This window comes from Rattus rattus, chromosome 8 (genome assembly GCF_011064425.1).
Source record: "Rattus rattus isolate New Zealand chromosome 8, Rrattus_CSIRO_v1, whole genome shotgun sequence".
NCBI classification, from domain to species: domain Eukaryota; kingdom Metazoa; phylum Chordata; class Mammalia; order Rodentia; family Muridae; genus Rattus; species Rattus rattus.
The window spans coordinates 57,511,133-57,523,464 of record NC_046161.1 but is presented as its reverse complement, the minus strand read 5'-3'; the positions used below and the strand labels follow the sequence as shown (position 1 = coordinate 57,523,464).

Genomic DNA, 12,332 nt, shown 5'->3' with positions numbered 1-12,332 from the left:
CCTCCGAATTGTGATCATGCATAGAACTGCAAAAACCTTTGTCTTCTTTAAACAAATGTTTTTGTAATCATCTTGATTAGACATACTTTTTGAACTATAAGGACCTGTTGTTTTCAGTTAGGTCTCCTTCAAAAAAAAAAAATAGCAGTGGGTAGTCCCCCAGATTATCAGTGTTCCCCTTTAACTGATGAAAGCTAGATTTGTGCTATGTTTTTTTTACTTAAAAAGATTTCCGCCAAATTTTTATTCATTATCCTTACTAATTAAGATATAATCATTTAAATATAATACCAACATTCCAAGCCATAAAATCAGATGGATACCCCACAAAAATGTAGAGGTAAACCTTAAATGATGGAAAGATAATCATTCGCTTCTTCCCAGGATTTTTTAAGTTGCCAAAACTAAGTTCTCCAAATATCCATCTCAGACGTGCCCAGAGATATTCTTCAATCTTCTACTCCTCTCCTAACAGCAGGAAGTGAGTTCCTAATCTGTCCTTAAAATAGAGCAGAAATGGGGTCAGGTCAAAAAACTCAGTGTGGTGTGCACTAAAATCCCAGTACTGGGGAGGCAGAGACAGATGGGTCCCTGAGGCTCACTGGCAAGTCTACCTGCCTGGTGTCAGGCCAGCAAGAAACCCTGACTCAAAAGACAAGGAAGATGGGGCTGGTAAGGTGATGTAACAGTTTAAAGCTCTGGCTGATCTTGCAGAAGACTGAATCCAATTCCCAGCACCTCCACAGTGGCTCAAAGCATCTGTAACTCCAGTTTCAGGGACCCAGTGCCTTTTTCTGACCTCCATGGACTACAGGCGACATGCATATATACATACATACCAGCAAAGCCCATACACATAGACTAAAGATAAATCTTTTCAAAAATATATTTAAGAGAGGGGGAGGAGGAAAGGACAGAAACAAAGTGTGAATAACACCTGAGACTGTTCACTGGCTTCCACAAACATGCACACCCAAGCACACACACACACATCAGAGAAGGAAGAGAAATTGTCCCCAGAGTCTAGAGAGCTTGGAAAGGTGGTGTTTTCCCACTATAGTCACCACTGTACTTGAGGTAGGTTGCTTAGCCGGCCAAGTGAAGAACGACTTTCTTTTCTTTTAAATACCAACCTAAAGGGCTGGGCTATGGCTCTTCTCTCCTCTGAAGGGAGCCCTAGATTTGACCCCAAATACTGCCTAAATTAAGTTAAGAGTGTATACTGCTCTTGCAGAGGACCTAAGTTTGGATCCCAGAATCCACATCAGATGGCTCCCAACCATCTGTAATTCCAGCTCCACTGGGATCCTACACTTCTAGCCTCTATAGGCACATGCCTATATGTATGCCTCTATGTAGCCCTGACTGGCCTGGAACTGACTAAATGGGCCAGGCTGGGATTGAACTCATAGAAATGTGCCTAACTGCTTCGCGAGCGCTAGGATTAATGTGCCACCCCAGTGGGCCTGTATACACATATTTTTTTAAATAATGAAAATAAATATTTATTTAAAAGAAGCCAAGAATGCTTCATAGAGTAAAAGATACTTGAGCTATGGTAAGGAGGCTGTAAGGACGGCAAGGACTACGTAAGCACTCAAGTCAAAAGGAGTTCCATTCACCAAGAGCCACAGGTCTAAACATGGGGTGTGGATAGCCTCCTTCCAGCAGTCTGACTAGAGTGTTACTGTGGTTGCTTTCATTTCCCTAGTTGAACAAATTCCCTGAGTAAATTATAGTGCAAGGCCTCAGGGGAGGAAGAAAAGGGAGGAAGGAGCAGGAGGAGGAAGGGAGTGTATCAAGATGTAGTTGACCCTGCAATAGCCCAGATGCAGAAGCTGGGCTCCAGGATGTCCTGAGTCCCTTTGAGATGGCAGGGAGCCTGTCTGAGGTAGGAAGGATTTGCATTTCCAGACCTCTGCCCTAAGGGTACTTGTCACGTACCTGAAAGCTTCTTCCCAGCTTGTATGAATTTGACCTGACACATTACAGGACAGTTTCTAGGCTACTAGGAAGGAATTATCATGATTACATGAGCCAAGGCCTAAGAAGGCACTTTGAAATGTGTACTGTGGTTAACAAGACCAAGGCAATGGTGGTATTATTTATACTTCCAGAAAGTACTTCAGGGATTTGCCTACATAGCTCTGAAAATATATGACTATGTTTCTTGCCAGGTTGGACTGAAATGAATTACTTTTCTGATCCCACCAGAGCCCTCCTGTCCAGTCCTTCTCTTTGGAGTTACAATTTATCATTCACAGTTATAATTCACAGACTTACATATAGAATCTAGTCATTTTTAGTCCAGTAACTGGGACCATGATTCTCTCAGTTTTTAAATGATCAGCCTAGACATTGGAGAGAGAAGTTACGCAGTGACCTCAATGTTCTGTTCTGACTCCCAGTTGGAAACCTTGCCATCTTGTCTCCTCTTAGACTCCAGAGATGTCCACTCTTGCCCTCAGGGAGTCACCACCTCAAGGAATCTTAGAGTTTCAGAGGCAAGAAGACCGTATCTAGTTTTTATTTTCTACAAGTGGGAATGGGAGACATGGTAATTAAGTGACTTGCAGGGTTGCTGTCTCCACTCCCAGTTCAGTGGCTTTTTCTATCTAGAGGAGCATGAGGACACGAAGTATGATGAGGCACCCAGAGGTTTGATCCCACATAACCAGTACTCAAGTACTGCCTCCAACTGGTGTGTCTACAGAGGTGGAAATTACTGTCCTAAGATGCCCCCTGCCTGCCAGGTAATTGCTGACTGGCTCCCTGGCGGGCACCTGGTCTCAGCTGAGGAGGAGACATCAGCTTTTATTGTTCTCAGTCGTGCTCACCATCATTCCACAGAGAGAACTTGGGGTAGATTTGGAGTTAGGAGCTCGCTGGCATCCAGGTTAAAGGGTGGCAGACCTGGCCAAGCTTTGTTTGAATGCAGATTACTTTTAAATGTTCAACAGTTCTGGATTAATGCCTGGGGTGTTGGAGAATCTTCAACTAAAATGTTAATGATCCTAAGAGCCCAACTCTCTTTAGTGCCTATAAAACAGATAAGAAGAGTTCATTGAAAAAGCAACAAGTCTCTAAAGGAGCAAAGAGCTGCAGTAGTGTAGGATTGAGGATGGCTGACATACAGCCAGGAACAAAGGCTCCTGGACATAACTAGGAGCCCTGAAGGATTGTGGGAAACCAGGGCAGCCAATTAGAATCAACTGTGCTCTGTCTTAGGCTTACCTCAGTGTCTGCACATAGCAACCATCAGGCAGAATAGGCTGCTGAGGAACGGTGTGGATCTCCAGGCACAGGGAGGGCCATAGTCTAAAGTACAAGATAAAACTTGTTTCAATCCTGAACAGAAATAAGGTTGCAGCACTGCCCTGTGGGCCAGAGGAGACCTCTATAGGGCTAGTTCCAGTTTGGAAAAAAACACCACAAGCAAAAACAACTTTCTGGCCAGATGTCTTCCTTTATCCTGTGTTCTGGACAGCTCTGTGCTTCCTCATTAGCTAGAGACTCCTGGGCAGAGAGCACCAGAGGTAGCGAATGATACCCACCTCCCTGTGTCACTCTGGGTATGTGACTTCCACCCAAGCACAGGCAAGGCTATTCTGAACCCTGGTTCTGGCATTTCCTATTAGCTCTTTGAAAAAAAGACCTTAGAGCTCTATAGAACCCCTGGGAAAGCAGCAAAATCACAGGAAACGGTGGGCTTTAAAAAAAATAACTATTTTTATGCATATGGATGTTTTGCCAGCATGTTATGTCCACGCACCATGTGCATGCCTGATGCCTGAGGAGAAAAGAGGAGGGTGTCAGGTCCCTGGAACTAGGGTTGTGAGCAGCCCTGTGGGTTCTGGGAACCAAACCCTGGGTCCTCTGCAAGAGCAACAAGTGCTCTTAACCTGCTGGGCCAGCTCCTCTGTGTTTGAGTCTCACAACTCTCCTTATTTCAGGGACCTTTAATAAGTCAGTCACCTTTAAGGGCCAGCAATTTATGTCTCACTTGCTATCTTAGTTAGGGTTTCTGTTGCTGTGATGAACACCATGACCAGAAAGCAAGTTAGGAAGGAAGGGGTTTATTTCAGCTTACACCTCCACATTGCTGTTCATCACCAAAGGAAGTCAGGACAGGAACTTAAGCAGGGCAGGAACCTAAAGGCAGGAACTGATGCAGAGGCCATGGAGAGGTGCTGCTTACTGGCTTTCTTCCCCTCTCTTGCTCTGCCTGCCTTCTTATAGAACCCAGGAATGGCACTACCCACAACAGGCTGGGCCCTCCTCCACTGATCACTAATTGGGAAAATGCTGTACAGCTGGATCTCATGGAGTCATTTCCTCAACTGAGACTCCTTTTTCTCTGATGGCTCTAGCTTGTGTCAAGTTGACACACAAACCAGCCTTTTGGGTTCTAGAGTTACTTTATAGTGTCTGGTAAGAGAGGACTACTTGATGATTATAAATAAGTCATTGATGTGATTATCTACCTCAAGTTTACTTATTTACATGTTGGTAGAAAACCAATTCTGCACGTGGACGGGGCCAAGACTCAAGACCCAATCCCAAGCTCTCCACTCACTGCTTTGTCTTCTCTCATCTTCCTCACTTCATCCCTCCACTCTGCCCTGACAGCATCGCTGCCTAAAGGGCGGATCCTTCTGAGAGACGGGGCCATTGCCTCTAGAAATGATGGGCATTGGCCCAGCAGAGTCCATCTGGGACAAGGGATGGAGGGCTGGGTGCGGGGACCGTAAATACCCCTTTGCCAGATGGATGCAGACAGTAGTTAGGTCAGTACAGGTATAGGCAAGGAAGGAGTCAAGGATCAGAAGCAGGTGGGAGCTAAGCAGTACTCAGCAGCCTTGAATACTGTTTCTCTCTGAGCCTCAGTTTCCATACAGGCAAAGTAGTCCTTACTTACATTTGGGTTAAAATTTAAAAAGAACAGAGTTTAACACTGATGACTGGAGTTCGGCTTAAGTCACATGAAGTGAGGCTGCTGTTCTTTAAAAATTCCATTACTACCTTGTAATTTCTGGCTTGAAAATGTCCAAAAATCCACTCTCATATCCTGGATCTGAAAGAATCTGTAGGGCTCGGGCCTCTTTTTTTTTTTTTTTTTTTTTTTTTTTCCGGAGCTGGGGACCCGAACCCAGGGCCTTATGCTTCCCTAGGCAAGCGCTCTACCACTGAGCTAAATCCCCAACCATGCGGGCCTCTTCTCAACGGAACAAAAGGCTCCGGTAGTTTGTCTCAGGGGAGAGGCACGGATAGCATTTCCTCTCAGACCTGTCCAGGCTCCATAGGGGACACAGTTCCTCGCTCAGGTAACTCTTCGAGTAAGAGTCTCAACAAGAGGAGTGACACCAGCAATTCTGTGTCTAAAATGAGCCCTTTAAGGGAAGATGAAAGTGTATTGTGGCCGCATGCGTACAGGCAAAAAACAAATACTGGGTAGCTTTTCAGGCTTCCACTGAGGAGCCTGAAGCACAGCCAGGTGGGTGAGAGGGGCTGTAGTACCCAAGGGAACAGTAGAGAAGCTGACCACAAACGGCAGAAGGTGTACACTCGCCGCTGCTCTTCAGGCGACTGTTTAAAAAAACCAACTCAAGGTCGCCTTCACTACAGAGGCTTCCAGGGCTCGCTGGTTTGGGGAGAGCTATGTCTACACTGTGACTATTGGCTCACTTTTGTTTTGTTTGAGACAAACATTGGCTTGCCTGGAATTTGCTATGTAGACCAGGTTGGTCTTGAACTCAGAGGTCAAGCAGCCTCTGAGATTAAAGGTGTGCCTAGCTCTTGGCTGGCTCCTAGACCAACAGTGGCTGCAGGAGCTCTCGGAATAAGCTGCTTCTGCTGAGACAAGCAACCACTTCCCTCTCTGCAGCACCTGAAGGCTATTCAACTCCTTTACCCATGGGATGTGCATATTCTTGATAATTAAGGCCTGGTCTCCATTCCCCTTCTGCTGTCTTCTCACCTGGAGTCATCTTGACGGAAGTGAAAGGACTGAGGGCGGAGCCTGTGGCCAGAGTGCCCTCGCTGTAGAAGGAAGAAGCGAGAGGAGTCAGTGTCCTAACTCAGCCCAGAAGATGTGAGGACATGGCACCTGTCTCCAAATGTATGAGGATCTGAAATCAGTCTCTGTCACAGCTCCAGGGTCATGGCTTATCTTTAAGAAGATTTATTTGGGCTTGTAAAAGAACTTTCTAACAGCATTCTGTGCTTTGCTGATAGACTCCTGAAAATGTAATGAGCCTTTCTAATATTCGAAAAGCTTCTGCAGGAAACATGGCAAGCACCAGCCCCACAAAGTGACCCAATACACGAGGGGTAAGGATTCTCTGTCTGGGGAAAGCGGCGCTCTGACAGGAAACAGAGTGGCTGTGGGGGGCAGACTAAGCCTGCGTTCTGGGAAAAGGTTAAAACACAGAAGAGATTGTACTGCGGCTCAAGTGTGACGAGCCCAACCGCAGCTCTTAGAAAGGTGCTGCCGTCCTGGGAGCTAGAAAGGCCTGGGATCCAGTTCAAAGCGGATGCGGTTATGAAGTCAGTACAACCATGTTTCATTCTAGATGCCCAAGACACAACTCCAGCCCTAGAAGATACCTCTATTTGGAATATTTCAAAACAAGGTCCCACACAGGCAAAGAATTGGACTATGGGAACCCGGCTTTATTTGGATTCCAAAGCATGGGGCAGGGGTTAAGCTGACTGAGAGGTAAAATAAAGGATAAATCCAGAAAACCCCTTTCTGACATCCTCACTGGATCAGCTGTGTGCTCAGAAAAATAGTATCTCCTGTACCACACTTCCCCCACCTCTACATATGCGCACACACACGCACACACACACACACACACACACACACACACAGGTCTCATGCTCTTAAGCTAGGTTCACACAAGATCATCCCCTCACTGAACAAAGAAAGGGGAGCTAAAGTTAGAGAAGAAAAAGGTCTAAATCTACTCAAAGCAAGCTACTTGGACACCTTGGCCAGACTTGTGCCATTAGGAAACAGATTCATCCTGTGATTCACATCTGTTTATTTCAAATTGCATTTCTGTGTCAAAGCAATGTTTACCTACAGGAGACTTTACTGTGGCTTCTCTCCATGTACATGGAGTGCAACATGAGCTATGTCAGTCTTAAATGCACGAAGGGCAAAGAAAACCTGGCAGCGGGTCCTTTGTCCTGTGCACTGCTGGCAGACGGCAATGAGCAATGTGGCCCTGCCTCTTGCTGCTCCAGCTGCTGTATTCTCTGTAGAAATGCATTGTCCTTGATCCTTGGGAAGCAGCAAGAGCCAAGTGATCTAATTTATGGCCTTAGTGATTTTTCTATCTGGCCCCATCTGAGCTATGCCCTCCTCTCAGCTTCTTGGAGCCTCTGTCACACCCAGCTGTTGGCTAGCTCATCTTCTCTCCTCAAAACTGGGCTCCCAAGCACAGTCTTGGCTGCAGTCTGAGCTGTGGGCCAGAGAGAAGGTGACAGAGATTGCCTCTTAACCTGATTTGAATAGCTTGCTTTAAACCTTCATTTTAATCATTTATTCAAGAACTCTTTGCCTACATACATGCACACACACGCACACACACCAGAGGGGTTTTTCACTGTAGCCCTGGCTGGCCTTGAACTCACATATTAAAAGCATGTACCACCACATCCAGCCCATGAATATAGAGCTTACACTGTGGAAGTTTAGTGACATTCTGCCTTGATCTGCCTGATAAATTCACTAACAACTTAACTTTTGTTTTAGACCCTCTACAAGGTATAGTATAGACTCCTGGGGGGTAAGAACTGCAACAAGGATAAAGGCCAGTGACCCCGGGAGCAGGAAAAATGACACTGTATCAACATCTCCACTGAGAGTTAGGCCCAGAAATTTTCACTCTGTTCCTTTTGTAAAACAGTCATTAAGACGCTCCATTGTACACTTGAAGTGGTACAGAGCAACAGGTTAAAGGTTATGGAGGGAAAGTGATCTTCCAGAAAGCCTTACGATCTAGAGTGATTGGAGGTAGTGTGTGCCCTCAGCACACGGTACAGCTCTAAAGCGAGGACCACTTCTCCCTGGCACAGGTGGAAGGCACGGCTCCTGAATGGGAAGCACCATTTTCTGAGAAGCTTTGGGGCCCTCTTGCTTTGGCCCTGAACTATGCAGAAGTTCATAGCCCTACTGCAGGAAGGAGGATTTCCAGACAGTGCCTATCTGGCTGGAATCCCATGGAATGTTCTAATTCTCCCGTTTCTGCATTTCCCTGACAGGCAGCCTCCTAAGCAAGCTGTTAGGCCAGGCTCTGTCTGGGGCCTTGAATACTGTTTATCTCAGAGCCTCAGTTTCCATACAGGCAAAGTAGTCCACAGAGCTTGAGCATCTCCGAGATCCTTCCCTGAACAGTTCTTTGGTCCTAATTCTTCATGTAGAATATAAAATCCCAATTCACCATAATCACTGTAGCTTTAGCTGGGGCTGCAGCTTCCTGTGTCAGATTTGAGAAGAGAATCTTTAAAGCAGCTGCAGATCCTTTCTTACATTTGGGTTAAAATTTAAAAAGAACAGAGTTTAACACTGATGACTGGAATACGGCTCAAGTCACATGAAGTGAGGCTGCTATCTTTTAAAAATTCCACCCTTACCATGTAATTTCAGGCTTTTTTCTATCTAAGAGAAAATAACACAAGCTTGAAAAGCAGTAAATATGTAAAGAGAAAATTTGTCAACTGATATTGGAAGATGTGACCTGGGTCACACATAAATCTCTCCGACAAGAGCTGCAGGGCAAGCCATCATTTCAGAGGGGAAATGAAGGCCTGGCTGGTGTCTTCCCTCAGCTCCATAGTGAATCTACTCTGGTTTTCTGATTACGCCTCTGAGTATGATGTGAAAAGCCTGCTAGCAGGGTCTGCTTTGCCATTGTGTGCAGAGAGGGGAGCTAAAGGAGAACTCCTGAAATTGTTTTTTAGCACTAACGCCATTGACAAGTAGTCCAGGCCCCACAAAGGAGCCTTTGAATTAACAATTGCTTTCCCAAAATCACTCTACAAACTCATGGATTATGCTAGGGGGCTTTCTGATTGCCACCTGTTTGTTTCTTGCAAAGAAAGATGCTATAAATGTTCATTCAGTCACCAAGACCTGGCTGGTTCTTGTGACTGCCTCTTAACAAGTCATTCATCCTGTTGAAACACGGAGGATCCGTCTTATATCAGAAGGAGGCCTACCCCTCCTATTAGCGGGACTTTCCATCTTGGATCTGACAACTGACGAAAGAAGAAAAGGAAAAAAAAAAAATGCCCAGAAGAGGAAGGAGGTTCATCTCAATAATGTATCAGAACTCCACCAAGTCCAGAGCATGGTGAGCAAAGAGTTAGTCTGGAGCGCTTACATTCTGCTTGTTGTCCCCGAGTCCTAGTTAGCCACAGGAAGTACTCGGCACAAGCAAGCTGTGCACGCAGGAGCTTGAGCGTAGGCAAGCTGGTTATAAAGAGTGTCAGAAGCGTTGTCAGGAGCCGGCTGTACATCATCACGAATGTGACCGTGCGCCTCTGAACTCTGCTCTCACGCTCGGCCATTGGAAAGGCAGAATAAGGACAGGTGTCCATGAGGCTGGCATTTTACACGGAGTCAGTGCCTCCCTCAATGTGCTATTAAAAACAAGGGCTTTGGTTTTACATGAACTGTGCACAGAAGCAGAGGCAGTGGCTTGAGGTTAACGTGGTTCAGCTCTGTTTTATAGGCACTGTGCCCAGACAGTAATATGATCTTGACAAAGGTAAACAACAAGAGTTTAGCAGTGAAGAATATGCCTAATATAAATACAGCCGTGCTCGTGGCAGCTCGGAACTTGAAAAATATGACTGCGGCATTAAATTTTTCTGGTGGAATTAACAGAGGAACAGAACATCGCCTTTAAGGCAATATATCTGAGACAAGGGAAGGAGATAATACATCTAACTCCATGGTCTGCGTGGCACTCCTATAAAGAACAGCACAGTAGCTTTATTTAATTGAGAAAATGAATCAATTATGATGATGTTGCATCATCGCATCAGACCCATGTGAAATGGAAGGCATAAGTCACGGCACTGTGTAACCATGTTCAGAAGTAATTGAGTACCACACGCATTTTGAATCAATTTCAGGTTCTGGCTCTGCTACCTTAATACAAAATGCATGAAGTTGACATCCTGTAGTATGTTACTATCAAGACTGTAATAAAACCCTGGCATGGCATCTCTAAGATCCTGGGCAAACCTAGGTCATTATATTATAAGAAGTAAGAAATTAAAATAAAAAAAAAGACACCAGTGGTCATCCCTCTCTTTCTTGAAGCAAACCTTAATATAGGGCAGATTTTAATTAGATTTATTTATTTGTGTATATGTGTGGGCACATGTGTACGGCGGCAAGCATGTGAAGGTCAGAGGAGAAATTGTCGCAGTGGGTTTTCTCCTTCCACCATGGCGGTCCCAAGGATCGAACTCAGATCATCAAGGGCTTGTCTTGACAAGCACTTGAGCAGTTAACTCACCTCATTGGCCCACCCAGTGTAGTGCAAGCTTAAATGTCTTTAATGTGCAGGATAGGGCGGGAGAAAGTAGAGAGTGTCTGTAAGATCCAGGTCCTGAGGAAATCTCCCTCTGTCCGTCTGGTCCGTGCAGCTTATGCTCCTGAAGGCAGTGCTGTGAACCAACCCTCACTTCCTTCAAGGCATCTTCTAGAATGTTTGCCGTATCTGTGAGAAAACATGTTCTTTGATGTCAGAAGTGGATTTCTACTGCTTTATTTATTACAGATCGCTTGGCAGTCGAAGCAGATATATCTTTTTAATTCTGGCACAGGTCTACCTTGTGTTCTTAGACAAAACAAAAGTAAACACAGTAGGAGAAGGGACCTGGCTCCCAGAGATTTTCTTTACTAAATTTCTCAGCAGTGTAAGGGGTAAGCAGCCCAACCCCTCCCTGAGACTGAACCTCTGCCTACCAGCCTTGCTCGGAGTCCTTCTGACTAGAGGAACCAGATGGGCAGCACTGAGGGTAAGATCAGGCCGGCAATGGTGGGGAAGACTGAGCCCGAGGCAGCCTGGAACCGCTTCCCAGCGCGGCGACTGAAATATGAGCAGAGAGCCCCGTCAGCTGGGACAGAGCCCAGGAAATACCTTCTAAGACACCTGTGATCCCAGCAGAGGTGAACAGAAGCACAGTGAGTTCTAGGCCAGCCTGGGCTCCAGGGCAAGATTTGGGAGAGGGGAGGAAGGACTGCTGAGAAGCTACACTGATGCCAAAGGAAGTGCTACGTATGCCCAGCACCCACCCTAGAAGCCCAGTCCTCTCACCTTTCTCTTGAATCTTCCATACCATGCAAGGGAACCGCATGGAATACATTGTAGTGTTTTGGTTTTGTTGTTGTTGTTGTTTTGGTTGTTGTTGTTGTTGTTTTGGTTGTTGTTGTTCGGTTTTTTTTGTTTGTTTGTTTGTTTTCCTGTGATCGCAGGCCGGTATTCTACAAGTGTAGGAACACTGGAAAGGCTTGGCACCATCAGGCCTGGGCCTGTAACCCAAGCCTGCCCTGCCTTCCAGGAGGCCCAGGTCCCCGTCATAGAATAGAGCTCGTTACCCCCGCACAGCTTAGGGTGGGCTGTGCTGGTCAAGTGAGCATGTGTGGGAAAGAATTTCTCAAGCCATTCAGGAGCTGAGGAACCAGCTCAGTGGGGAAAGTGCTTGCTGAATGAGGACCTGAGTTCAGAACCCTAGCACCCACGTAAAAACCGTGCTGTGGCACACACCTGTGCTCTTAAGTGTTAGTACTCGTGGGGCAGAGACAAATGCCTCCAAGGACCTTGCTGGCCAACCAGATTAACTGATGTGGGAAGTTCCAGGTTCAGTGACAGACACCATCTCAAAGAATAAGGTGCAGAGCAAGAGGGGAAGGCGCCCCACATCAGCCTCTGACATCTGTAACATGCATACACATGTGAACCACACACACACACACACACACACGCACACACACACGCACGCACACACACTCAATACTACTAAAAACACACAAAGGGCCTGAGAATACAGCTCAGTGATAGAGCATCTGCCCAGCCTCTCTGCTGCCCCCGGTTTGATTCCCAGCACAACAGGAAAACATATGGGATATTGCTCTTTCCCATCTAACCAGCTGGTTGGCGTTCATGTATCCCAGAAAACAACTGACCCGTCCTGGTAGTATTTAGTTCCTAAAAAATTTCTGGTTACAAAATGCAGGACCTAAGACTAGGTTTCCATTGGATTTGTGCACACTAACTGTAGGTATCTTGGGGGTGAGGGGTGTGGAA

General features: G+C 46.1%; 1 protein-coding gene across 2 annotated transcripts in view; it reads left to right on the top strand.

The window, feature by feature from the left end:
* Positions 1-12,332, top strand: part of Map2k5 (mitogen-activated protein kinase kinase 5) — a 220,813-nt gene that overhangs the window by 150,858 nt on the left and 57,623 nt on the right. The gene's annotated exons all lie outside the window — the stretch shown is intronic.